The sequence below is a fragment of the Lingula anatina genome, chromosome 1 (genome assembly GCF_051362555.1).
Source record: "Lingula anatina isolate TDL-2025a chromosome 1, LinAna3.0, whole genome shotgun sequence".
Classification (NCBI taxonomy): Eukaryota; Metazoa; Brachiopoda; class Lingulata; order Lingulida; family Lingulidae; genus Lingula; species Lingula anatina.
The window spans coordinates 7,450,457-7,473,486 of NC_141767.1; the positions used below are offsets into that span (position 1 = coordinate 7,450,457).

Sequence of the window (23,030 nt, forward strand, 5' to 3'; positions counted from 1 at the left end):
CCGGTTATATACTTCATTTTAGTAGCATTTGAAATGGGAGTGACTTTGCATAATTATTCTAAAAAAACAGCTTCATATATTTTGTGCTATTGAGATAATACTTGAGACATTTTTAATTTCTCTATAGCAATAGCATGTAATATTTTAGTTTGGGAATAACAAACAATACCATCTTTGGTTCTTTTGAAAAGCTCGTTCTTTTTAATGCCATGTGCCGACGGGTAAGGCGCGCAGTCGGTCGCCAATAAAAGGGGTCATGCACGTAGGTGTTTGCACGTTTATATTTAACATCTAAAACACTCCGACGCTCTCAGTGCAAACAGTAAACATGTTTTGACATTTGAAATTCACCTGAGATATTGTTGGCGGATGCCGTACTTGGTCAAACGCTTGGTGATCATCATGCAAAATGATATAAATTCCAGTTATAGCAACAGTTTAGTTCGGACATGATCATGGCCAAATGGAAAGTGTGTTGAAAAGTAAAATAATGTAAAAATAAAGAGTTGGGTCAAGTTCTTTTGGTTAGGCTACCAGCAGGCTTCTATTCACGGATGCGATCCCACCATACTGCTCGACACGGGACCTTTTGGCTGCTGCATTTCTGCCCTGACCCAATGCGGTCCACTTTGGTCAACCTGGTCGACCAGACCTCCGTCCAGCTTACCATATTGATGCCGAGCTTAGTGCGGACACCCGATCGCCATAGACAGACGACCGGCAGAAGCCCTAACCTCACACCATCCACCAGCTCAGACCTCTGAACAGCCAGATTACAGGAGCCCGCCACAGCTCCCAGTCGGTTGTTGATGACAATATTGTTATAATTGAAAGTGCTTTATTTTCTTTTAAACACTTAAAAATCAATACTGCATAATAAAACATATTTGCAAAATGTCTTTTACTTAGAATGTTAGTTGAGTTAAATTGATCTGATGACCATTGTTAAGATTAATTCATAATGGACTGTGTCTAAAGGACGAGAGATATTTGCACCCCCGATATAAATTAATTGAAGCGTTTGGTCGCCGCAAAATGGTCTTGGGTAGTGGTATTTCCCCGCCCAATTACGTCAATTTGACTGAACATGTTATACTATGAGTACAAAACCTTTTTTCAGCTGGAGGTAAGGCATGACAAGGAGATAGAATTTGTCGCAAGAGAGAGGAATGTAAACGTAAAATGTTCAATTTTTTTTCAATGCTAACCTCCATGAGGAGGTCTTGAAAAATTAGTCTATAGACTCATTGTATTGTTCCTCTCCACGGAAATCTTTAGTAAAAGGCGAAAGATTTATTCGTGGATGAAGAGAAACCAGAGTGAAGACCTCTGTAGTATAAGTTTGCAACGGCAAAGCCGTTGCGGGAAAGTTACGAGGTCTCATGCATCGAGATGCAAGAGCCTCTTTCAATCCCCGAGTTCTTGTATATTGTCTTCTACCTCTATTGCTGTTGCACGTCTGTCCGTGGTGGTATTTTGGGTGGCTTGGATTTTTTCTTTTTTCTTTTTTTTTTTTCTTTCTCCTTCCTCTTACGCTGGCCGCCCCTCCAGCTTGTGTATTTTTTTCCAGATGATTCTTTTCTTTCTTTTTTTTCCTTGTTTCCGCTGTGATTATACCAATTCTTTCACCTTGTCTCCGATCGTCGGGTGACCAGATTTTTTCCTTAATTTTGAATTGGTGTTGCCCTTTTCAGGGCCAGTGGTATTTTCTCCGGTCGTCGGGAGACCGAAGCCGCCAGGTTTTTCGTGCACGATCTGTATCATTATTTATATAAGTCAAGGGTAGTATTTTTGCCTGGTTTGCTTAGTATTATGTTTTTCAGCTTTAGTTCTTTAAATAGGAGGTTATTTTCAAACCTGCTGATTGTTTTTGTGCCCAGAAAAAATAGTCTGCTTGATATATATTCAATGTTGGCCAGCTCGTGCAGAGTTGTAATTCGGGTACTTGTAGGAAGTTTGAGTGCTATGCGTAGCGCTCTATTTTGAATTTTTTGGAGGTCGTTGAGCCTTGTTTTTTTGGTAGCCGCTAGTATGACCGCACCGTATTCGAGTATGGGTCGAATGAATGATTTGTATAATTTTAGGAGGCAGGCACTCGAAGCCCCCCAGTTTGTACCTCTCAGTCTGATAAGAAGGCCAGTTCTTTTCCTGGCTCTTTTCACTATATTGTCGACGTGTTTTTTAAATGATAGTTTCCTATCAAATGTGATTCCTAGCAGTGTTACTTCCTCACATGTTTCTAAACGGTCACCAAAAAGTGTGAGGTTGAGCTTAGGTTGTTGATTTGATTTTGAAAAGATGATTAATTGTGTTTTTTTGGTGTTTAGTTTAATCCGCCATAGAGAGCACCATAGTTCGAGATCCTTTATCACACCCGTCAGTCTAGTTTCTATGTTTTTGACATTTTTGCATGATGTCCACATGCCCAAATCGTCTGCAAATTGAGAGACCTCGGTGTTGTATCTTGGGTTTATTGGTAGGTCGTTCACATATATTAGGAATAGCAACGGGCTGATTACAGACCCCTGAGGCGTGCCAGCATTAAGACTTACATATTCGGATGCCTCGCCTTTGATTCTGACCTTGATCTTTCTGTCTTTCAAAAAAGATGACAGCAAGCGGACAATCTTAACTGGCAGGTTACTATGTGCTAATTTGTACCTTAACCCAGCGAGAGTGAAGACCTCACTGCCCTTACCGGTTATATACTTCATTTTAGTAGCATTTGAAATGGGAGTGACTTTGCATAATTATTCTAAAAAAACAGCTTCATATATTTTGTGCTATTGAGATAATACTTGAGACATTTTTAATTTCTCTATAGCAATAACATGTAATATTTTAGTTTGGGAATAACAAACAATACCATCTTTGGTTCTTTTGAAAAGCTCGTTCTTTTTAATGCCATGTGCCGACGGGTAAGGCGCGCAGTCGGTCGCCAATAAAAGGGGTCATGCATGTAGGTGTTGCACGTTTATATTTAACATCTAAAACACTCCGACGCTCTCAGTGCCAACAGTAAACATGTTTTGACATTTGAAATTCACCTGAGATATTGTTGGCGGATGCCGTACTTGGTCAAACGCTTGGTGATCATCATGCAAAATGATATAAATTCCAGTTATAGCAACAGTTTAGTTCGGACATGATCATGGCCAAATGGAAAGTGTGTTGAAAAGTAAAATAATGTAAAAATAAAGAGTTGGGTCAAGTTCTTTTGGTTAGGCGACCAGCAGGCTTCTATTCACGGATGCGATCCCACCATACTGCTCGACACGGAACCTTTTGGCTGCTGCATTTCTGCCCTGACCCAATGCGGTCCGCTTTGGTCAACCTGGTCGACCAGACCTCCGTCCAGCTTACCATATTGATGCCGAGCTTAGTGCGGACACCCGATCGCCATAGACAGACGACCGGCAGAAGCCCTAACCTCACACCATCCACCAGCTCAGACCTCTGAACAGCCAGATTACAGGAGCCCGCCACAGCTCCCAGTCGGTTGTTGATGACAATATTGTTATAATTGAAAGTGCTTTATTTTCTTTTAAACACTTAAAAATCAATACTGCATAATAAAACATATTTGCAAAATGTCTTTTTCTTAGAATGTTAGTTGAGTTAAATTGATCTGATGACCATTGTTAAGATTAATTCATAATGGACTGTGTCTAAAGGACGAGAGATATTTGCACCCCCGATATAAATTAATTGAAGCGTTTGGTCGCCGCAAAATGGTCTTGGGTAGTGGTATTTCCCCGCCCAATTACGTCAATTTGACTGAACATGTTATACTATGAGTACAAAACCTTTTTTCAGCTGGAGGTAAGGCATGACAAGGAGATAGAATTTGTCGCAAGAGAGAGGAATGTAAACGTAAAATGTTCAATTTTTTTTCAATGCTAACCTCCATGAGGAGGTCTTGAAAAATTAGTCTATAGACTCATTGTATTGTTCCTCTCCACGGAAATCTTTAGTAAAAGGCGAAAGATTTATTCGTGGATGAAGAGAAACCAGAGTGAAGACCTCACTGCCCTTACCGGTTATATACTTCATTTTAGTAGCATTTGAAATGGGAGTGACTTTGCATAATTATTCTAAAAAAACAGCTTCATATATTTTGTGCTATTGAGATAATACTTGAGACATTTTTAATTTCTCTATAGCAATAACATGTAATATTTTAGTTTGGGAATAACAAACAATACCATCTTTGGTTCTTTTGAAAAGCTCGTTCTTTTTAATGCCATGTGCCGACGGGTAAGGCGCGCAGTCGGTCGCCAATAAAAGGGGTCATGCATGTAGGTGTTGCACGTTTATATTTAACATCTAAAACACTCCGACGCTCTCAGTGCAAACAGTAAACATGTTTTGACATTTGAAATTCACCTGAGATATTGTTGGCGGATGCCGTACTTGGTCAAACGCTTGGTGATCATCATGCAAAATGATATAAATTCCAGTTATAGCAACAGTTTAGTTCGTACATGATCATGGCCAAATGGAAAGTGTGTTGAAAAGTAAAATAATGTAAAAATAAAGAGTTGGGTCAAGTTCTTTTGGTTAGGCTACCAGCAGGCTTCTATTCACGGATGCGATCCCACCATACTGCTCGACACGGGACCTTTTGGCTGCTGCATTTCTGCCCTGACCCAATGCAGTCCGCTTTGGTCAACCTGGTCGACCAGACCTCTGTCCAGCTTACCATATTGATGCCGAGCTTAGTGCGGACACCCGATCGCCATAGACAGACGACCGGCAGAAGCCCTAACCTCACACCATCCACCAGCTCAGACCTCTGAACAGCCAGATTACAGGAGCCCGCCACAGCTCCCAGTCGGTTGTTGATGACAATATTGTTATAATTGAAAGTGCTTTATTTTCTTTTAAACACTTAAAAATCAATACTGCATAATAAAACATATTTGCAAAATGTCTTTTACTTAGAATGTTAGTTGAGTTAAATTGATCTGATGACCATTGTTAAGATTAATTCATAATGGACTGTGTCTAAAGGACGAGAGATATTTGCACCCCCGATATAAATTAATTGAAGCGTTTGGTCGCCGCAAAATGGTCTTGGGTAGTGGTATTTCCCCGCCCAATTACGTCAATTTGACTGAACATGTTATACTATGAGTACAAAACCTTTTTTCAGCTGGAGGTAAGGCATGACAAGGAGATAGAATTTGTCGCAAGAGAGAGGAATGTAAACGTAAAATGTTCAATTTTTTTTCAATGCTAACCTCCATGAGGAGGTCTTGAAAAATTAGTCTATAGACTCATTGTATTGTTCCTCTCCACGGAAATCTTTAGTAAAAGGCGAAAGATTTATTCGTGGATGAAGAGAAACCAGAGTGAAGACCTCACTGCCCTTACCAGTTATATACTTCATTTTAGTAGCATTTGAAATGGGAGTGACTTTGCATAATTATTCTAAAAAAACAGCTTCATATATTTTGTGCTATTGAGATAATACTTGAGACATTTTTAATTTCTCTATAGCAATAACATGTAATATTTTAGTTTGGGAATAACAAACAATACCATCTTTGGTTCTTTTGAAAAGCTCATTCTTTTTAATGCCATGTGCCGACGGGTAAGGCGCGCAGTCGGTCGCCAATAAAAGGGGTCATGCATGTAGGTGTTGCACGTTTATATTTAACATCTAAAACACTCCGACGCTCTCAGTGCCAACAGTAAACATGTTTTGACATTTGAAATTCACCTGAGATATTGTTGGCGGATGCCGTACTTGGTCAAACGCTTGGTGATCATCATGCAAAATGATATAAATTCCAGTTATAGCAACAGTTTAGTTCGGACATGATCATGGCCAAATGGAAAGTGTGTTGAAAAGTAAAATAATGTAAAAATAAAGAGTTGGGTCAAGTTCTTTTGGTTAGGCTACCAGCAGGCTTCTATTCACGGATGCGATCCCACCATACTGCTCGACACGGGACCTTTTGGCTGCTGCATTTCTGCCCTGACCCAATGCAGTCCGCTTTGGTCAACCTGGTCGACCAGACCTCCGTCCAGCTTACCATATTGATGCCGAGCTTAGTGCGGACACCCGATCGCCATAGACAGACGACCGGCAGAAGCCCTAACCTCACACCATCCACCAGCTCAGACCTCTGAACAGCCAGATTACAGGAGCCCGCCACAGCTCCCAGTCGGTTGTTGATGACAATATTGTTATAATTGAAAGTGCTTTATTTTCTTTTAAACACTTAAAAATCAATACTGCATAATAAAACATATTTGCAAAATGTCTTTTTCTTAGAATGTTAGTTGAGTTAAATTGATCTGATGACCATTGTTAAGATTAATTCATAATGGACTGTGTCTAAAGGACGAGAGATATTTGCACCCCCGATATAAATTAATTGAAGCGTTTGGTCGCCGCAAAATGGTCTTGGGTAGTGGTATTTCCCCGCCCAATTACGTCAATTTGACTGAACATGTTATACTATGAGTACAAAACCTTTTTTCAGCTGGAGGTAAGGCATGACAAGGAGATAGAATTTGTCGCAAGAGAGAGGAATGTAAACGTAAAATGTTCAATTTTTTTTCAATGCTAACCTCCATGAGGAGGTCTTGAAAAATTAGTCTATAGACTCATTGTATTGTTCCTCTCCACGGAAATCTTTAGTAAAAGGCGAAAGATTTATTCGTGGATGAAGAGAAACCAGAGTGAAGACCTCACTGCCCTTACCGGTTATATACTTCATTTTAGTAGCATTTGAAATGGGAGTGACTTTGCATAATTATTCTAAAAAAACAGCTTCATATATTTTGTGCTATTGAGATAATACTTGAGACATTTTTAATTTCTCTATAGCAATAACATGTAATATTTTAGTTTGGGAATAACAAACAATACCATCTTTGGTTCTTTTGAAAAGCTTGTTCTTTTTAATGCCATGTGCCGACGGGTAAGGCGCGCAGTCGGTCGCCAATAAAAGGGGTCATGCATGTAGGTGTTGCACGTTTATATTTAACATCTAAAACACTCCGACGCTCTCAGTGCCAACAGTAAACATGTTTTGACATTTGAAATTCACCTGAGATATTGTTGGCGGATGCCGTACTTGGTCAAACGCTTGGTGATCATCATGCAAAATGATATAAATTCCAGTTATAGCAACAGTTTAGTTCGGACATGATCATTGGCAAATTGAAAGTGTGTTGAAAAGTAAAATAATTTAAAAATAAAGAGTTGAGTCTAGTTCTTTTGGTTAGGCGACCAGCAGGCTTCTATTCACGGATGCGATCCCACCATACTGCTCGACACGGAACCTTTTGGCTGCTGCATTTCTGCCCTGACCCAATGCGGTCCGCTTTGGTCAACCTGGTCGACCAGACCTCCGTCCAGCTTACCATATTGATGCCGAGCTTAGTGCGGACACCCGATCGCCATAGACAGACGACCGGCAGAAGCCCTAACCTCACACCATCCACCAGCTCAGACCTCTGAACAGCCAGATTACAGGAGCCCGCCACAGCTCCCAGTCGGTTGTTGATGACAATATTGTTATAATTGAAAGTGCTTTATTTTCTTTTAAACACTTAAAAATCAATACTGCATAATAAAACATATTTGCAAAATGTCTTTTTCTTAGAATGTTAGTTGAGTTAAATTGATCTGATGACCATTGTTAAGATTAATTCATAATGGACTGTGTCTAAAGGACGAGAGATATTTGCACCCCCGATATAAATTAATTGAAGCGTTTGGTCGCCGCAAAATGGTCTTGGGTAGTGGTATTTCCCCGCCCAATTACGTCAATTTGACTGAACATGTTATACTATGAGTACAAAACCTTTTTTCAGCTGGAGGTAAGGCATGACAAGGAGATAGAATTTGTCGCAAGAGAGAGGAATGTAAACGTAAAATGTTCAATTTTTTTTCAATGCTAACCTCCATGAGGAGGTCTTGAAAAATTAGTCTATAGACTCATTGTATTGTTCCTCTCCACGGAAATCTTTAGTAAAAGGCGAAAGATTTATTCGTGGATGAAGAGAAACCAGAGTGAAGACCTCACTGCCCTTACCGGTTATATACTTCATTTTAGTAGCATTTGAAATGGGAGTGACTTTGCATAATTATTCTAAAAAAACAGCTTCATATATTTTGTGCTATTGAGATAATACTTGAGACATTTTTAATTTCTCTATAGCAATAACATGTAATATTTTAGTTTGGGAATAACAAACAGTACCATCTTTGGTTCTTTTGAAAAGCTCGTTCTTTTTAATGCCATGTGCCGACGGGTAAGGCGCGCAGTCGGTCGCCAATAAAAGGGGTCATGCATGTAGGTGTTGCACGTTTATATTTAACATCTAAAACACTCCGACGCTCTCAGTGCCAACAGTAAACATGTTTTGACATTTGAAATTCACCTGAGATATTGTTGGCGGATGCCGTACTTGGTGAAACGCTTGGTGATCATCATGCAAAATGATATAAATTCCAGTTATAGCAACAGTTTAGTTCGGACATGATCATGGCCAAATGGAAAGTGTGTTGAAAAGTAAAATAATGTAAAAATAAAGAGTTGGGTCAAGTTCTTTTGGTTAGGCTACCAGCAGGCTTCTATTCACGGATGCGATCCCACCATACTGCTCGACACGGGACCTTTTGGCTGCTGCATTTCTGCCCTGACCCAATGCGGTCCTCTTTGGTCAACCTGGTCGACCAGACCTCCGTCCAGGTTACCATATTGATGCCGAGCTTAGTGCGGACACCCGATCGCCATAGACAGACGACCGGCAGAAGCCCTAACCTCACACCATCCACCAGCTCAGACCTCTGAACAGCCAGATTACAGGAGCCCGCCACAGCTCCCAGTCGGTTGTTGATGACAATATTGTTATAATTGAAAGTGCTTTATTTTCTTTTAAACACTTAAAAATCAATACTGCATAATAAAACATATTTGCAAAATGTCTTTTACTTAGAATGTTAGTTGAGTTAAATTGATCTGATGACCATTGTTAAGATTAATTCATAATGGACTGTGTCTAAAGGACGAGAGATATTTGCACCCCCGATATAAATTAATTGAAGCGTTTGGTCGCCGCAAAATGGTCTTGGGTAGTGGTATTTCCCCACCCAATTACGTCAATTTGACTGAACATGTTACACTATGAGTACAAAACCTTTTTTCAGCTGGAGGTAAGGCATGACAAGGAGATAGAATTTGTCGCAAGAGAGAGGAATGTAAACGTAAAATGTTCAATTTTTTTTCAATGCTAACCTCCATGAGGAGGTCTTGAAAAATTAGTCTATAGACTCATTGTATTGTTCCTCTCCACGGAAATCTTTAGTAAAAGGCGAAAGATTTATTCGTGGATGAAGAGAAACCAGAGTGAAGACCTCACTGCCCTTACCGGTTATATACTTCATTTTAGTAGCATTTGAAATGGGAGTGACTTTGCATAATTATTCTAAAAAAACAGCTTCATATATTTTGTGCTATTGAGATAATACTTGAGACATTTTTAATTTCTCTATAGCAATAACATGTAATATTTTAGTTTGGGAATAACAAACAATACCATCTTTGGTTCTTTTGAAAAGCTCGTTCTTTTTAATGCCATGTGCCGACGGGTAAGGCGCGCAGTCGGTCGCCAATAAAAGGGGTCATGCATGTAGGTGTTGCACGTTTATATTTAACATCTAAAACACTCCGACGCTCTCAGTGCCAACAGTAAACATGTTTTGACATTTGAAATTCACCTGAGATATTGTTGGCGGATGCCGTACTTGGTGAAACGCTTGGTGATCATCATGCAAAATGATATAAATTCCAGTTATAGCAACAGTTTAGTTCGGACATGATCATGGCCAAATGGAAAGTGTGTTGAAAAGTAAAATAATGTAAAAATAAAGAGTTGAGTCTAGTTCTTTTGGTTAGGCGACCAGCAGGCTTCTATTCACGGATGCGATCCCACCATACTGCTCGACACGGAACCTTTTGGCTGCTGCATTTCTGCCCTGACCCAATGCGGTCCGCTTTGGTCAACCTGGTCGACCAGACCTCCGTCCAGCTTACCATATTGATGCCGAGCTTAGTGCGGACACCCGATCGCCATAGACAGACGACCGGCAGAAGCCCTAACCTCACACCATCCACCAGCTCAGACCTCTGAACAGCCAGATTACAGGAGCCCGCCACAGCTCCCAGTCGGTTGTTGATGACAATACTGTTATAATTGAAAGTGCTTTATTTTCTTTTAAACACTTAAAAATCAATACTGCATAATAAAACATATTTGCAAAATGTCTTTTACTTAGAATGTTAGTTGAGTTAAATTGATCTGATGACCATTGTTAAGATTAATTCATAATGGACTGTGTCTAAAGGACGAGAGATATTTGCACCCCCGATATAAATTAATTGAAGCGTTTGGTCGCCGCAAAATGGTCTTGGGTAGTGGTATTTCCCCGCCCAATTACATCAATTTGACTGAACATGTTATACTATGAGTACAAAACCTTTTTTCAGCTGGAGGTAAGGCATGACAAGGAGATAGAATTTGTCGCAAGAGAGAGGAATGTAAACGTAAAATGTTCAATTTTTTTTCAATGCTAACCTCCATGAGGAGGTCTTGAAAAATTAGTCTATAGACTCATTGTATTGTTCCTCTCCACGGAAATCTTTAGTAAAAGGCGAAAGATTTATTCGTGGATGAAGAGAAACCAGAGTGAAGACCTCACTGCCCTTACCGGTTATATACTTCATTTTAGTAGCATTTGAAATGGGAGTGACTTTGCATAATTATTCTAAAAAAACAGCTTCATATATTTTGTGCTATTGAGATAATACTTGAGACATTTTTAATTTCTCTATAGCAATAGCATGTAATATTTTAGTTTGGGAATAACAAACAATACCATCTTTGGTTCTTTTGAAAAGCTCGTTCTTTTTAATGCCATGTGCCGACGGGTAAGGCGCGCAGTCGGTCGCCAATAAAAGGGGTCATGCACGTAGGTGTTTGCACGTTTATATTTAACATCTAAAACACTCCGACGCTCTCAGTGCAAACAGTAAACATGTTTTGACATTTGAAATTCACCTGAGATATTGTTGGCGGATGCCGTACTTGGTCAAACGCTTGGTGATCATCATGCAAAATGATATAAATTCCAGTTATAGCAACAGTTTAGTTCGGACATGATCATGGCCAAATGGAAAGTGTGTTGAAAAGTAAAATAATGTAAAAATAAAGAGTTGGGTCAAGTTCTTTTGGTTAGGCTACCAGCAGGCTTCTATTCACGGATGCGATCCCACCATACTGCTCGACACGGGACCTTTTGGCTGCTGCATTTCTGCCCTGACCCAATGCAGTCCGCTTTGGTCAACCTGGTCGACCAGACCTCTGTCCAGCTTACCATATTGATGCCGAGCTTAGTGCGGACACCCGATCGCCATAGACAGACGACCGGCAGAAGCCCTAACCTCACACCATCCACCAGCTCAGACCTCTGAACAGCCAGATTACAGGAGCCCGCCACAGCTCCCAGTCGGTTGTTGATGACAATATTGTTATAATTGAAAGTGCTTTATTTTCTTTTAAACACTTAAAAATCAATACTGCATAATAAAACATATTTGCAAAATGTCTTTTACTTAGCATGTTAGTTGAGTTAAATTGATCTGATGACCATTGTTAAGATTAATTCATAATGGACTGTGTCTAAAGGACGAGAGATATTTGCACCCCCGATATAAATTAATTGAAGCGTTTGGTCGCCGCAAAATGGTCTTGGGTAGTGGTATTTCCCCGCCCAATTACGTCAATTTGACTGAACATGTTATACTATGAGTACAAAACCTTTTTTCAGCTGGAGGTAAGGCATGACAAGGAGATAGAATTTGTCGCAAGAGAGAGGAATGTAAACGTAAAATGTTCAGTTTTTTTTCAATGCTAACCTCCATGAGGAGGTCTTGAAAAATTAGTCTATAGACTCATTGTATTGTTCCTCTCCACGGAAATCTTTAGTAAAAGGCGAAAGATTTATTCGTGGATGAAGAGAAACCAGAGTGAAGACCTCACTGCCCTTACCGGTTATATACTTCATTTTAGTAGCATTTGAAATGGGAGTGACTTTGCATAATTATTCTAAAAAAACAGCTTCATATATTTTGTGCTATTGAGATAATACTTGAGACATTTTTAATTTCTCTATAGCAATAACATGTAATATTTTAGTTTGGGAATAACAAACAATACCATCTTTGGTTCTTTTGAAAAGCTCGTTCTTTTTAATGCCATGTGCCGACGGGTAAGGCGCGCAGTCGGTCGCCAATAAAAGGGGTCATGCATGTAGGTGTTGCACGTTTATATTTAACATCTAAAACACTCCGACGCTCTCAGTGCCAACAGTAAACATGTTTTGACATTTGAAATTCACCTGGGTCAAGTTCTTTTGGTTAGGCTACCAGCAGGCTTCTATTCACGGATGCGATCCCACCATACTGCTCGACACGGGACCTTTTGGCTGCTGCATTTCTGCCCTGACCCAATGCAGTCCGCTTTGGTCAACCTGGTCGACCAGACCTCTGTCCAGCTTACCATATTGATGCCGAGCTTAGTGCGGACACCCGATCGCCATAGACAGACGACCGGCAGAAGCCCTAACCTCACACCATCCACCAGCTCAGACCTCTGAACAGCCAGATTACAGGAGCCCGCCACAGCTCCCAGTCGGTTGTTGATGACAATATTGTTATAATTGAAAGTGCTTTATTTTCTTTTAAACACTTAAAAATCAATACTGCATAATAAAACATATTTGCAAAATGTCTTTTACTTAGCATGTTAGTTGAGTTAAATTGATCTGATGACCATTGTTAAGATTAATTCATAATGGACTGTGTCTAAAGGACGAGAGATATTTGCACCCCCGATATAAATTAATTGAAGCGTTTGGTCGCCGCAAAATGGTCTTGGGTAGTGGTATTTCCCCGCCCAAATACGTCAATTTGACTGAACATGTTATACTATGAGTACAAAACCTTTTTTCAGCTGGAGGTAAGGCATGACAAGGAGATAGAATTTGTCGCAAGAGAGAGGAATGTAAACGTAAAATGTTCAATTTTTTTTCAATGCTAACCTCCATGAGGAGGTCTTGAAAAATCAGTCTATAGACTCATTGTATTGTTCCTCTCCACGGAAATCTTTAGTAAAAGGCGAAAGATTTATTCGTGGATGAAGAGAAACCAGAGTGAAGACCTCACTGCCCTTACCGGTTATATACTTCATTTTAGTAGCATTTGAAATGGGAGTGACTTTGCATAATTATTCTAAAAAAACAGCTTCATATATTTTGTGCTATTGAGATAATACTTGAGACATTTTTAATTTCTCTATAGCAATAACATGTAATATTTTAGTTTGGGAATAACAAACAATACCATCTTTGGTTCTTTTGAAAAGCTCGTTCTTTTTAATGCCATGTGCCGACGGGTAAGGCGCGCAGTCGGTCGCCAATAAAAGGGGTCATGCATGTAGGTGTTGCACGTTTATATTTAACATCTAAAACACTCCGACGCTCTCAGTGCCAACAGTAAACATGTTTTGACATTTGAAATTCACCTGAGATATTGTTGGCGGATGCCGTACTTGGTCAAACGCTTGGTGATCATCATGCAAAATGATATAAATTCCAGTTATAGCAACAGTTTAGTTCGGACATGATCATGGCCAAATGGAAAGTGTGTTGAAAAGTAAAATAATGTAAAAATAAAGAGTTGGGTCAAGTTCTTTTGGTTAGGCTACCAGCAGGCTTCTATTCACGGATGCGATCCCACCATACTGCTCGACACGGGACCTTTTGGCTGCTGCATTTCTGCCCTGACCCAATGCAGTCCGCTTTGGTCAACCTGGTCGACCAGACCTCCGTCCAGCTTACCATATTGATGCCGAGCTTAGTGCGGACACCCGATCGCCATAGACAGACGACCGGCAGAAGCCCTAACCTCACACCATCCACCAGCTCAGACCTCTGAACAGCCAGATTACAGGAGCCCGCCACAGCTCCCAGTCGGTTGTTGATGACAATATTGTTATAATTGAAAGTGCTTTATTTTCTTTTAAACACTTAAAAATCAATACTGCATAATAAAACATATTTGCAAAATGTCTTTTTCTTAGAATGTTAGTTGAGTTAAATTGATCTGATGACCATTGTTAAGATTAATTCATAATGGACTGTGTCTAAAGGACGAGAGATATTTGCACCCCCGATATAAATTAATTGAAGCGTTTGGTCGCCGCAAAATGGTCTTGGGTAGTGGTATTTCCCCGCCCAATTACGTCAATTTGACTGAACATGTTATACTATGAGTACAAAACCTTTTTTCAGCTGGAGGTAAGGCATGACAAGGAGATAGAATTTGTCGCAAGAGAGAGGAATGTAAACGTAAAATGTTCAATTTTTTTTCAATGCTAACCTCCATGAGGAGGTCTTGAAAAATTAGTCTATAGACTCATTGTATTGTTCCTCTCCACGGAAATCTTTAGTAAAAGGCGAAAGATTTATTCGTGGATGAAGAGAAACCAGAGTGAAGACCTCACTGCCCTTACCGGTTATATACTTCATTTTAGTAGCATTTGAAATGGGAGTGACTTTGCATAATTATTCTAAAAAAACAGCTTCATATATTTTGTGCTATTGAGATAATACTTGAGACATTTTTAATTTCTCTATAGCAATAACATGTAATATTTTAGTTTGGGAATAACAAACAGTACCATCTTTGGTTCTTTTGAAAAGCTCGTTCTTTTTAATGCCATGTGCCGACGGGTAAGGCGCGCAGTCGGTCGCCAATAAAAGGGGTCATGCATGTAGGTGTTGCACGTTTATATTTAACATCTAAAACACTCCGACGCTCTCAGTGCCAACAGTAAACATGTTTTGACATTTGAAATTCACCTGAGATATTGTTGGCGGATGCCGTACTTGGTGAAACGCTTGGTGATCATCATGCAAAATGATATAAATTCCAGTTATAGCAACAGTTTAGTTCGGACATGATCATGGCCAAATGGAAAGTGTGTTGAAAAGTAAAATAATGTAAAAATAAAGAGTTGGGTCAAGTTCTTTTGGTTAGGCTACCAGCAGGCTTCTATTCACGGATGCGATCCCACCATACTGCTCGACACGGGACCTTTTGGCTGCTGCATTTCTGCCCTGACCCAATGCGGTCCTCTTTGGTCAACCTGGTCGACCAGACCTCCGTCCAGCTTACCATATTGATGCCGAGCTTAGTGCGGACACCCGATCGCCATAGACAGACGACCGGCAGAAGCCCTAACCTCACACCATCCACCAGCTCAGACCTCTGAACAGCCAGATTACAGGAGCCCGCCACAGCTCCCAGTCGGTTGTTGATGACAATATTGTTATAATTGAAAGTGCTTTATTTTCTTTTAAACACTTAAAAATCAATACTGCATAATAAAACATATTTGCAAAATGTCTTTTACTTAGAATGTTAGTTGAGTTAAATTGATCTGATGACCATTGTTAAGATTAATTCATAATGGACTGTGTCTAAAGGACGAGAGATATTTGCACCCCCGATATAAATTAATTGAAGCGTTTGGTCGCCGCAAAATGGTCTTGGGTAGTGGTATTTCCCCACCCAATTACGTCAATTTGACTGAACATGTTATACTATGAGTACAAAACCTTTTTTCAGCTGGAGGTAAGGCATGACAAGGAGATAGAATTTGTCGCAAGAGAGAGGAATGTAAACGTAAAATGTTCAATTTTTTTTCAATGCTAACCTCCATGAGGAGGTCTTGAAAAATTAGTCTATAGACTCATTGTATTGTTCCTCTCCACGGAAATCTTTAGTAAAAGGCGAAAGATTTATTCGTGGATGAAGAGAAACCAGAGTGAAGACCTCACTGCCCTTACCGGTTATATACTTCATTTTAGTAGCATTTGAAATGGGAGTGACTTTGCATAATTATTCTAAAAAAACAGCTTCATATATTTTGTGCTATTGAGATAATACTTGAGACATTTTTAATTTCTCTATAGCAATAACATGTAATATTTTAGTTTGGGAATAACAAACAATACCATCTTTGGTTCTTTTGAAAAGCTCGTTCTTTTTAATGCCATGTGCCGACGGGTAAGGCACGCAGTCGGTCGCCAATAAAAGGGGTCATGCATGTAGGTGTTGCACGTTTATATTTAACATCTAAAACACTCCGACGCTCTCAGTGCCAACAGTAAACATGTTTTGACATTTGAAATTCACCTGAGATATTGTTGGCGGATGCCGTACTTGGTGAAACGCTTGGTGATCATCATGCAAAATGATATAAATTCCAGTTATAGCAACAGTTTAGTTCGGACATGATCATGGCCAAATGGAAAGTGTGTTGAAAAGTAAAATAATGTAAAAATAAAGAGTTGGGTCAAGTTCTTTTGGTTAGGCTACCAGCAGGCTTCTATTCACGGATGCGATCCCACCATACTGCTCGACACGGAACCTTTTGGCTGCTGCATTTCTGCCCTGACCCAATGCGGTCCGCTTTGGTCAACCTGGTCGACCAGACCTCCGTCCAGCTTACCATATTGATGCCGAGCTTAGTGCGGACACCCGATCGCCATAGACAGACGACCGGCAGAAGCCCTAACCTCACACCATCCACCAGCTCAGACCTCTGAACAGCCAGATTACAGGAGCCCGCCACAGCTCCCAGTCGGTTGTTGATGACAATATTGTTATAATTGAAAGTGCTTTATTTTCTTTTAAACACTTAAAAATCAATACTGCATAATAAAACATATTTGCAAAATGTCTTTTACTTAGAATGTTAGTTGAGTTAAATTGATCTGATGACCATTGTTAAGATTAATTCATAATGGACTGTGTCTAAAGGACGAGAGATATTTGCACCCCCGATATAAATTAATTGAAGCGTTTGGTCGCCGCAAAATGGTCTTGGGTAGTGGTATTTCCCCGCCCAATTACGTCAATTTGACTGAACATGTTATACTATGAGTACAAAACCTTTTTTCAGCTGGAGGTAAGGCATGACAAGGAGATAGAATTTGTCGCAAGAGAGAGGAATGTAAACGTAAAATGTTCAATTTTTTTTCAATGCTAACCTCCATGAGGAGGTCTTGAAAAATTAGTCTATAGACTCATTGTATTGTTCCTCTCCACGGAAATCTTTAGTAAAAGGCGAAAGATTTATTCGTGGATGAAGAGAAACCAGAGTGAAGACCTCACTGCCCTTACCGGTTATATACTTCATTTTAGTAGCATTTGAAATGGGAGTGACTTTGCATAATTATTCTAAAAAAACAGCTTCATATATTTTGTGCTATTGAGATAATACTTGAGACATTTTTAATTTCTCTATAGCAATAACATGTAATATTTTAGTTTGGGAATAACAAACAATACCATCTTTGGTTCTTTTGAAAAGCTCGTTCTTTTTAATGCCATGTGCCGACGGGTAAGGCGCGCAGTCGGTCGCCAATAAAAGGGGTCATGCATGTAGGTGTTGCACGTTTATATTTAACATCTAAAACACTCCGACGCTCTCAGTGCCAACAGTAAACATGTTTTGACATTTGAAATTCACCTGAGATATTGTTGGCGGATGCCGTACTAGGTGAAACGCTTGGTGATCATCATGCAAAATGATATAAATTCCAGTTATAGCAACAGTTTAGTTCGGACATGATCATTGGCAAATTGAAAGTGTGTTGAAAAGTAAAATAATTTAAAAATAAAGAGTTGAGTTTAGTTCTTTTGGTTAGGCGACCAGCAGGCTTCTATTCACGGATGCGATCCCACCATACTGCTCGACACGGAACCTTTTGGCTGCTGCATTTCTGCCCTGACCCAATGCGGTCCGCTTTGGTCAACCTGGTCGACCAGACCTCCGTCCAGCTTACCATATTGATGCCGAGCTTAGTGCGGACACCCGATCGCCATAGACAGACGACCGGCAGAAGCCCTAACCTCACACCATCCACCAGCTCAGACCTCTGAACAGCCAGATTACAGGAGCCCGCCACAGCTCCCAGTCGGTTGTTGATGACAATATTGTTATAATTGAAAGTGCTTTATTTTCTTTTAAACACTTAAAAATCAATACTGCATAATAAAACATATTTGCAAAATGTCTTTTACTTAGAATGTTAGTTGAGTTAAATTGATCTGATGACCATTGTTAAGATTAATTCATAATGGACTGTGTCTAAAGGACGAGAGATATTTGCACCCCCGATATAAATTAATTGAAGCGTTTGGTCGCCGCAAAATGGTCTTGGGTAGTGGTATTTCCCCGCCCAATTACGTCAATTTGACTGAACATGTTATACTATGAGTACAAAACCTTTTTTCAGCTGGAGGTAAGGCATGACAAGGAGATAGAATTTGTCGCAAGAGAGAGGAATGTAAACGTAAAATGTTCAATTTTTTTTCAATGCTAACCTCCATGAGGAGGTCTTGAAAAATTAGTCTATAGACTCATTGTATTGTTCCTCTCCACGGAAATCTTTAGTAAAAGGCGAAAGATTTATTCGTGGATGAAGAGAAACCAGAGTGAAGACCTCACTGCCCTTACCGGTTATATACTTCATTTTAGTAGCATTTGAAATGGGAGTGACTTTGCATAATTATTCTAAAAAAACAGCTTCATATATTTTGTGCTATTGAGATAATACTTGAGACATTTTTAATTTCTCTATAGCAATAACATGTAATATTTTAGTTTGGGAATAACAAACAATACCATCTTTGGTTCTTTTGAAAAGCTCGTTCTTTTTAATGCCATGTGCCGACGGGTAAGGCGCGCAGTCGGTCGCCAATAAAAGGGGTCATGCATGTAGGTGTTGCACGTTTATATTTAACATCTAAAACACTCCGACGCTCTCAGTGCCAACAGTAAACATGTTTTGACATTTGAAATTCACCTGAGATATTGTTGGCGGATGCCGTACTTGGTCAAACGCTTGGTGATCATCATGCAAAATGATATAAATTCCAGTTATAGCAACAGTTTAGTTCGGACATGATCATGGCCAAATGGAAAGTGTGTTGAAAAGTAAAATAATGTAAAAATAAAGAGTTGGGTCAAGTTCTTTTGGTTAGGCTACCAGCAGGCTTCTATTCACGGATGCGATCCCACCATACTGCTCGACACGGGACCTTTTGGCTGCTGCATTTCTGCCCTGACCCAATGCAGTCCGCTTTGGTCAACCTGGTCGACCAGACCTCCGTCCAGCTTACCATATTGATGCCGAGCTTAGTGCGGACACCCGATCGCCATAGACAGACGACCGGCAGAAGCCCTAACCTCACACCATCCACCAGCCCAGACCTCTGAACAGCCAGATTACAGGAGCCCGCCACAGCTCCCAGTCGGTTGTTGATGACAATATTGTTATAATTGAAAGTGCTTTATTTTCTTTTAAACACTTAAAAATCAATACTGCATAATAAAACATATTTGCAAAATGTCTTTTTCTTAGAATGTTAGTTGAGTTAAATTGATCTGATGACCATTGTTAAGATTAATTCATAATGGACTGTGTCTAAAGGACGAGAGATATTTGCACCCCCGATATAAATTAATTGAAGCGTTTGGTCGCCGCAAAATGGTCTTGGGTAGTGGTATTTCCCCACCCAATTACGTCAATTTGACTGAACATGTTATACTATGAGTACAAAACCTTTTTTCAGCTGGAGGTAAGGCATGACAAGGAGATAGAATTTGTCGCAAGAGAGAGGAATGTAAACGTAAAATGTTCAATTTTTTTTCAATGCTAACCTCCATGAGGAGGTCTTGAAAAATTAGTCTATAGACTCATTGTATTGTTCCTCTCCACGGAAATCTTTAGTAAAAGGCGAAAGATTTATTCGTGGATGAAGAGAAACCAGAGTGAAGACCTCACTGCCCTTACCGGTTATATACTTCATTTTAGTAGCATTTGAAATGGGAGTGACTTTGCATAATTATTCTAAAAAAACAGCTTCATATATTTTGTGCTATTGAGATAATACTTGAGACATTTTTAATTTCTCTATAGCAATAACATGTAATATTTTAGTTTGGGAATAACAAACAATACCATCTTTGGTTCTTTTGAAAAGCTCGTTCTTTTTAATGCCATGTGCCGACGGGTAAGGCGCGCAGTCGGTCGCCAATAAAAGGGGTCATGCATGTAGGTGTTGCACGTTTATATTTAACATCTAAAACACTCCGACGCTCTCAGTGCCAACAGTAAACATGTTTTGACATTTGAAATTCACCTGAGATATTGTTGGCGGATGCCGTACTTGGTCAAATGCTTGGTGATCATCATGCAAAATGATATAAATTCCAGTTATAGCAACAGTTTAGTTCGGACATGATCATTGGCAAATTGAAAGTGTGTTGAAAAGTAAAATAATTTAAAAATAAAGAGTTGAGTCTAGTTCTTTTGGTTAGGCGACCAGCAGGCTTCTATTCACTGATGCGATCCCACCATACTGCTCGACACGGAACCTTTTGGCTGCTGCATTTCTGCCCTGACCCAATGCGGTCCGCTTTGGTCAACCTGGTCGACCAGACCTCCGTCCAGCTTACCATATTGATGCCGAGCTTAGTGCGGACACCCGATCGCCATAGACAGACGACCGGCAGAAGCCCTAACCTCACACCATCCACCAGCTCAGACCTCTGAACAGCCAGATTACAGGAGCCCGCCACAGCTCCCAGTCGGTTGTTGATGACAATATTGTTATAATTGAAAGTGCTTTATTTTCTTTTAAACACTTAAAAATCAATACTGCATAATAAAACATATTTGCAAAATGTCTTTTTCTTAGAATGTTAGTTGAGTTAAATTGATCTGATGACCATTGTTAAGATTAATTCATAATGGACTGTGTCTAAAGGACGAGAGATATTTGCACCCCCGATATAAATTAATTGAAGCGTTTGGTCGCCGCAAAATGGTCTTGGGTAGTGGTATTTCCCCGCCCAATTACGTCAATTTGACTGAACATGTTATACTATGAGTACAAAACCTTTTTTCAGCTGGAGGTAAGGCATGACAAGGAGATAGAATTTGTCGCAAGAGAGAGGAATGTAAACGTAAAATGTTCAATTTTTTTTCAATGCTAACCTCCATGAGGAGGTCTTGAAAAATTAGTCTATAGACTCATTGTATTGTTCCTCTCCACGGAAATCTTTAGTAAAAGGCGAAAGATTTATTCGTGGATGAAGAGAAACCAGAGTGAAGACCTCACTGCCCTTACCGGTTATATACTTCATTTTAGTAGCATTTGAAATGGGAGTGACTTTGCATAATTATTCTAAAAAAACAGCTTCATATATTTTGTGCTATTGAGATAATACTTGAGACATTTTTAATTTCTCTATAGCAATAACATGTAATATTTTAGTTTGGGAATAACAAACAGTACCATCTTTGGTTCTTTTGAAAAGCTCGTTCTTTTTAATGCCATGTGCCGACGGGTAAGGCGCGCAGTCGGTCGCCAATAAAAGGGGTCATGCATGTAGGTGTTGCACATTTATATTTAACATCTAAAACACTCCGACGCTCTCAGTGCCAACAGTAAACATGTTTTGACATTTGAAATTCACCTGAGATATTGTTGGCGGATGCCGTACTTGGTGAAACGCTTGGTGATCATCATGCAAAATGATATAAATTCCAGTTATAGCAACAGTTTAGTTCGGACATGATCATGGCCAAATGGAAAGTGTGTTGAAAAGTAAAATAATGTAAAAATAAAGAGTTGGGTCAAGTTCTTTTGGTTAGGCTACCAGCAGGCTTCTATTCACGGATGCGATCCCACCATACTGCTCGACACGGAACCTTTTGGCTGCTGCATTTCTGCCCTGACCCAATGCGGTCCGCTTTGGTCAACCTGGTCGACCAGACCTCCGTCCAGCTTACCATATTGATGCCGAGCTTAGTGCGGACACCCGATCGCCATAGACAGACGACCGGCAGAAGCCCTAACCTCACACCATCCACCAGCTCAGACCTCTGAACAGCCAGATTACAGGAGCCCGCCACAGCTCCCAGTCGGTTGTTGATGACAATATTGTTATAATTGAAAGTGCTTTATTTTCTTTTAAACACTTAAAAATCAATACTGCATAATAAAACATATTTGCAAAATGTCTTTTTCTTAGAATGTTAGTTGAGTTAAATTGATCTGATGACCATTGTTAAGATTAATTCATAATGGACTGTGTCTAAAGGACGAGAGATATTTGCACCCCCGATATAAATTAATTGAAGCGTTTGGTCGCCGCAAAATGGTCTTGGGTAGTGGTATTTCCCCGCCCAATTACGTCAATTTGACTGAACATGTTATACTATGAGTACAAAACCTTTTTTCAGCTGGAGGTAAGGCATGACAAGGAGATAGAATTTGTCGCAAGAGAGAGGAATGTAAACGTAAAATGTTCAATTTTTTTTCAATGCTAACCTCCATGAGGAGGTCTTGAAAAATTAGTCTATAGACTCATTGTATTGTTCCTCTCCACGGAAATCTTTAGTAAAAGGCGAAAGATTTATTCGTGGATGAAGAGAAACCAGAGTGAAGACCTCACTGCCCTTACCGGTTATATACTTCATTTTAGTAGCATTTGAAATGGGAGTGACTTTGCATAATTATTCTAAAAAAACAGCTTCATATATTTTGTGCTATTGAGATAATACTTGAGACATTTTTAATTTCTCTATAGCAATAACATGTAATATTTTAGTTTGGGAATAACAAACAGTACCATCTTTGGTTCTTTTGAAAAGCTCGTTCTTTTTAATGCCATGTGCCGACGGGTAAGGCGCGCAGTCGGTCGCCAATAAAAGGGGTCATGCATGTAGGTGTTGCACATTTATATTTAACATCTAAAACACTCCGACGCTCTCAGTGCCAACAGTAAACATGTTTTGACATTTGAAATTCACCTGAGATATTGTTGGCGGATGCCGTACTTGGTGAAACGCTTGGTGATCATCA

General features: G+C 39.8%; 32 non-coding genes across 32 annotated transcripts; all 32 read right to left on the minus strand.

Moving 5' to 3' along the window:
* Positions 1-500: 500 nt before the first annotated feature.
* Positions 501-800, minus strand: LOC147763894 (signal recognition particle RNA). Its single transcript, XR_015332607.1, has one exon.
* Positions 801-1,205: 405 nt separating this feature from the next.
* On the minus strand, positions 1,206-1,323 carry LOC147763895 (U5 spliceosomal RNA). The gene has a single exon (XR_015332569.1). It is a non-coding gene; the product is annotated as a U5 spliceosomal RNA (small nuclear RNA).
* Positions 1,324-3,196: 1,873 nt separating this feature from the next.
* On the minus strand, positions 3,197-3,496 carry LOC147763896 (signal recognition particle RNA). The gene has a single exon (XR_015332622.1).
* Positions 3,497-3,901: 405 nt separating this feature from the next.
* On the minus strand, positions 3,902-4,019 carry LOC147763897 (U5 spliceosomal RNA). The gene has a single exon (XR_015332570.1). It is a non-coding gene; the product is annotated as a U5 spliceosomal RNA (small nuclear RNA).
* A 516-nt stretch (positions 4,020-4,535) lies between these two features.
* LOC147763898 (signal recognition particle RNA) lies at positions 4,536-4,835 on the minus strand. The gene has a single exon (XR_015332616.1).
* Positions 4,836-5,240: 405 nt separating this feature from the next.
* LOC147763899 (U5 spliceosomal RNA) lies at positions 5,241-5,358 on the minus strand. The gene has a single exon (XR_015332571.1). It is a non-coding gene; the product is annotated as a U5 spliceosomal RNA (small nuclear RNA).
* A 516-nt stretch (positions 5,359-5,874) lies between these two features.
* Positions 5,875-6,174, minus strand: LOC147763900 (signal recognition particle RNA). Its single transcript, XR_015332611.1, has one exon.
* Positions 6,175-6,579: 405 nt separating this feature from the next.
* On the minus strand, positions 6,580-6,697 carry LOC147763901 (U5 spliceosomal RNA). Its single transcript, XR_015332572.1, has one exon. It is a non-coding gene; the product is annotated as a U5 spliceosomal RNA (small nuclear RNA).
* Positions 6,698-7,213: 516 nt separating this feature from the next.
* LOC147763902 (signal recognition particle RNA) lies at positions 7,214-7,513 on the minus strand. Its single transcript, XR_015332620.1, has one exon.
* A 405-nt stretch (positions 7,514-7,918) lies between these two features.
* LOC147763903 (U5 spliceosomal RNA) lies at positions 7,919-8,036 on the minus strand. Its single transcript, XR_015332574.1, has one exon. It is a non-coding gene; the product is annotated as a U5 spliceosomal RNA (small nuclear RNA).
* A 516-nt stretch (positions 8,037-8,552) lies between these two features.
* LOC147763904 (signal recognition particle RNA) lies at positions 8,553-8,852 on the minus strand. The gene has a single exon (XR_015332604.1).
* A 405-nt stretch (positions 8,853-9,257) lies between these two features.
* Positions 9,258-9,375, minus strand: LOC147763905 (U5 spliceosomal RNA). The gene has a single exon (XR_015332575.1). It is a non-coding gene; the product is annotated as a U5 spliceosomal RNA (small nuclear RNA).
* A 516-nt stretch (positions 9,376-9,891) lies between these two features.
* Positions 9,892-10,191, minus strand: LOC147763906 (signal recognition particle RNA). Its single transcript, XR_015332621.1, has one exon.
* A 405-nt stretch (positions 10,192-10,596) lies between these two features.
* LOC147763907 (U5 spliceosomal RNA) lies at positions 10,597-10,714 on the minus strand. Its single transcript, XR_015332576.1, has one exon. It is a non-coding gene; the product is annotated as a U5 spliceosomal RNA (small nuclear RNA).
* Positions 10,715-11,231: 517 nt separating this feature from the next.
* On the minus strand, positions 11,232-11,531 carry LOC147763908 (signal recognition particle RNA). The gene has a single exon (XR_015332618.1).
* Positions 11,532-11,936: 405 nt separating this feature from the next.
* LOC147763909 (U5 spliceosomal RNA) lies at positions 11,937-12,054 on the minus strand. Its single transcript, XR_015332577.1, has one exon. It is a non-coding gene; the product is annotated as a U5 spliceosomal RNA (small nuclear RNA).
* Positions 12,055-12,415: 361 nt separating this feature from the next.
* LOC147763910 (signal recognition particle RNA) lies at positions 12,416-12,715 on the minus strand. The gene has a single exon (XR_015332627.1).
* A 405-nt stretch (positions 12,716-13,120) lies between these two features.
* Positions 13,121-13,238, minus strand: LOC147763911 (U5 spliceosomal RNA). Its single transcript, XR_015332596.1, has one exon. It is a non-coding gene; the product is annotated as a U5 spliceosomal RNA (small nuclear RNA).
* Positions 13,239-13,754: 516 nt separating this feature from the next.
* On the minus strand, positions 13,755-14,054 carry LOC147763912 (signal recognition particle RNA). The gene has a single exon (XR_015332612.1).
* Positions 14,055-14,459: 405 nt separating this feature from the next.
* LOC147763913 (U5 spliceosomal RNA) lies at positions 14,460-14,577 on the minus strand. Its single transcript, XR_015332578.1, has one exon. It is a non-coding gene; the product is annotated as a U5 spliceosomal RNA (small nuclear RNA).
* Positions 14,578-15,093: 516 nt separating this feature from the next.
* On the minus strand, positions 15,094-15,393 carry LOC147763914 (signal recognition particle RNA). The gene has a single exon (XR_015332601.1).
* Positions 15,394-15,798: 405 nt separating this feature from the next.
* LOC147763915 (U5 spliceosomal RNA) lies at positions 15,799-15,916 on the minus strand. Its single transcript, XR_015332580.1, has one exon. It is a non-coding gene; the product is annotated as a U5 spliceosomal RNA (small nuclear RNA).
* Positions 15,917-16,432: 516 nt separating this feature from the next.
* Positions 16,433-16,732, minus strand: LOC147763916 (signal recognition particle RNA). The gene has a single exon (XR_015332613.1).
* A 405-nt stretch (positions 16,733-17,137) lies between these two features.
* Positions 17,138-17,255, minus strand: LOC147763917 (U5 spliceosomal RNA). Its single transcript, XR_015332581.1, has one exon. It is a non-coding gene; the product is annotated as a U5 spliceosomal RNA (small nuclear RNA).
* A 516-nt stretch (positions 17,256-17,771) lies between these two features.
* Positions 17,772-18,071, minus strand: LOC147763918 (signal recognition particle RNA). The gene has a single exon (XR_015332623.1).
* A 405-nt stretch (positions 18,072-18,476) lies between these two features.
* On the minus strand, positions 18,477-18,594 carry LOC147763919 (U5 spliceosomal RNA). Its single transcript, XR_015332582.1, has one exon. It is a non-coding gene; the product is annotated as a U5 spliceosomal RNA (small nuclear RNA).
* A 516-nt stretch (positions 18,595-19,110) lies between these two features.
* LOC147763920 (signal recognition particle RNA) lies at positions 19,111-19,410 on the minus strand. The gene has a single exon (XR_015332615.1).
* Positions 19,411-19,815: 405 nt separating this feature from the next.
* LOC147763921 (U5 spliceosomal RNA) lies at positions 19,816-19,933 on the minus strand. The gene has a single exon (XR_015332583.1). It is a non-coding gene; the product is annotated as a U5 spliceosomal RNA (small nuclear RNA).
* Positions 19,934-20,449: 516 nt separating this feature from the next.
* On the minus strand, positions 20,450-20,749 carry LOC147763922 (signal recognition particle RNA). The gene has a single exon (XR_015332629.1).
* Positions 20,750-21,154: 405 nt separating this feature from the next.
* On the minus strand, positions 21,155-21,272 carry LOC147763923 (U5 spliceosomal RNA). The gene has a single exon (XR_015332584.1). It is a non-coding gene; the product is annotated as a U5 spliceosomal RNA (small nuclear RNA).
* A 516-nt stretch (positions 21,273-21,788) lies between these two features.
* Positions 21,789-22,088, minus strand: LOC147763924 (signal recognition particle RNA). Its single transcript, XR_015332614.1, has one exon.
* A 405-nt stretch (positions 22,089-22,493) lies between these two features.
* On the minus strand, positions 22,494-22,611 carry LOC147763925 (U5 spliceosomal RNA). Its single transcript, XR_015332585.1, has one exon. It is a non-coding gene; the product is annotated as a U5 spliceosomal RNA (small nuclear RNA).
* Between the last annotated feature and the right edge of the window lie 419 nt (positions 22,612-23,030).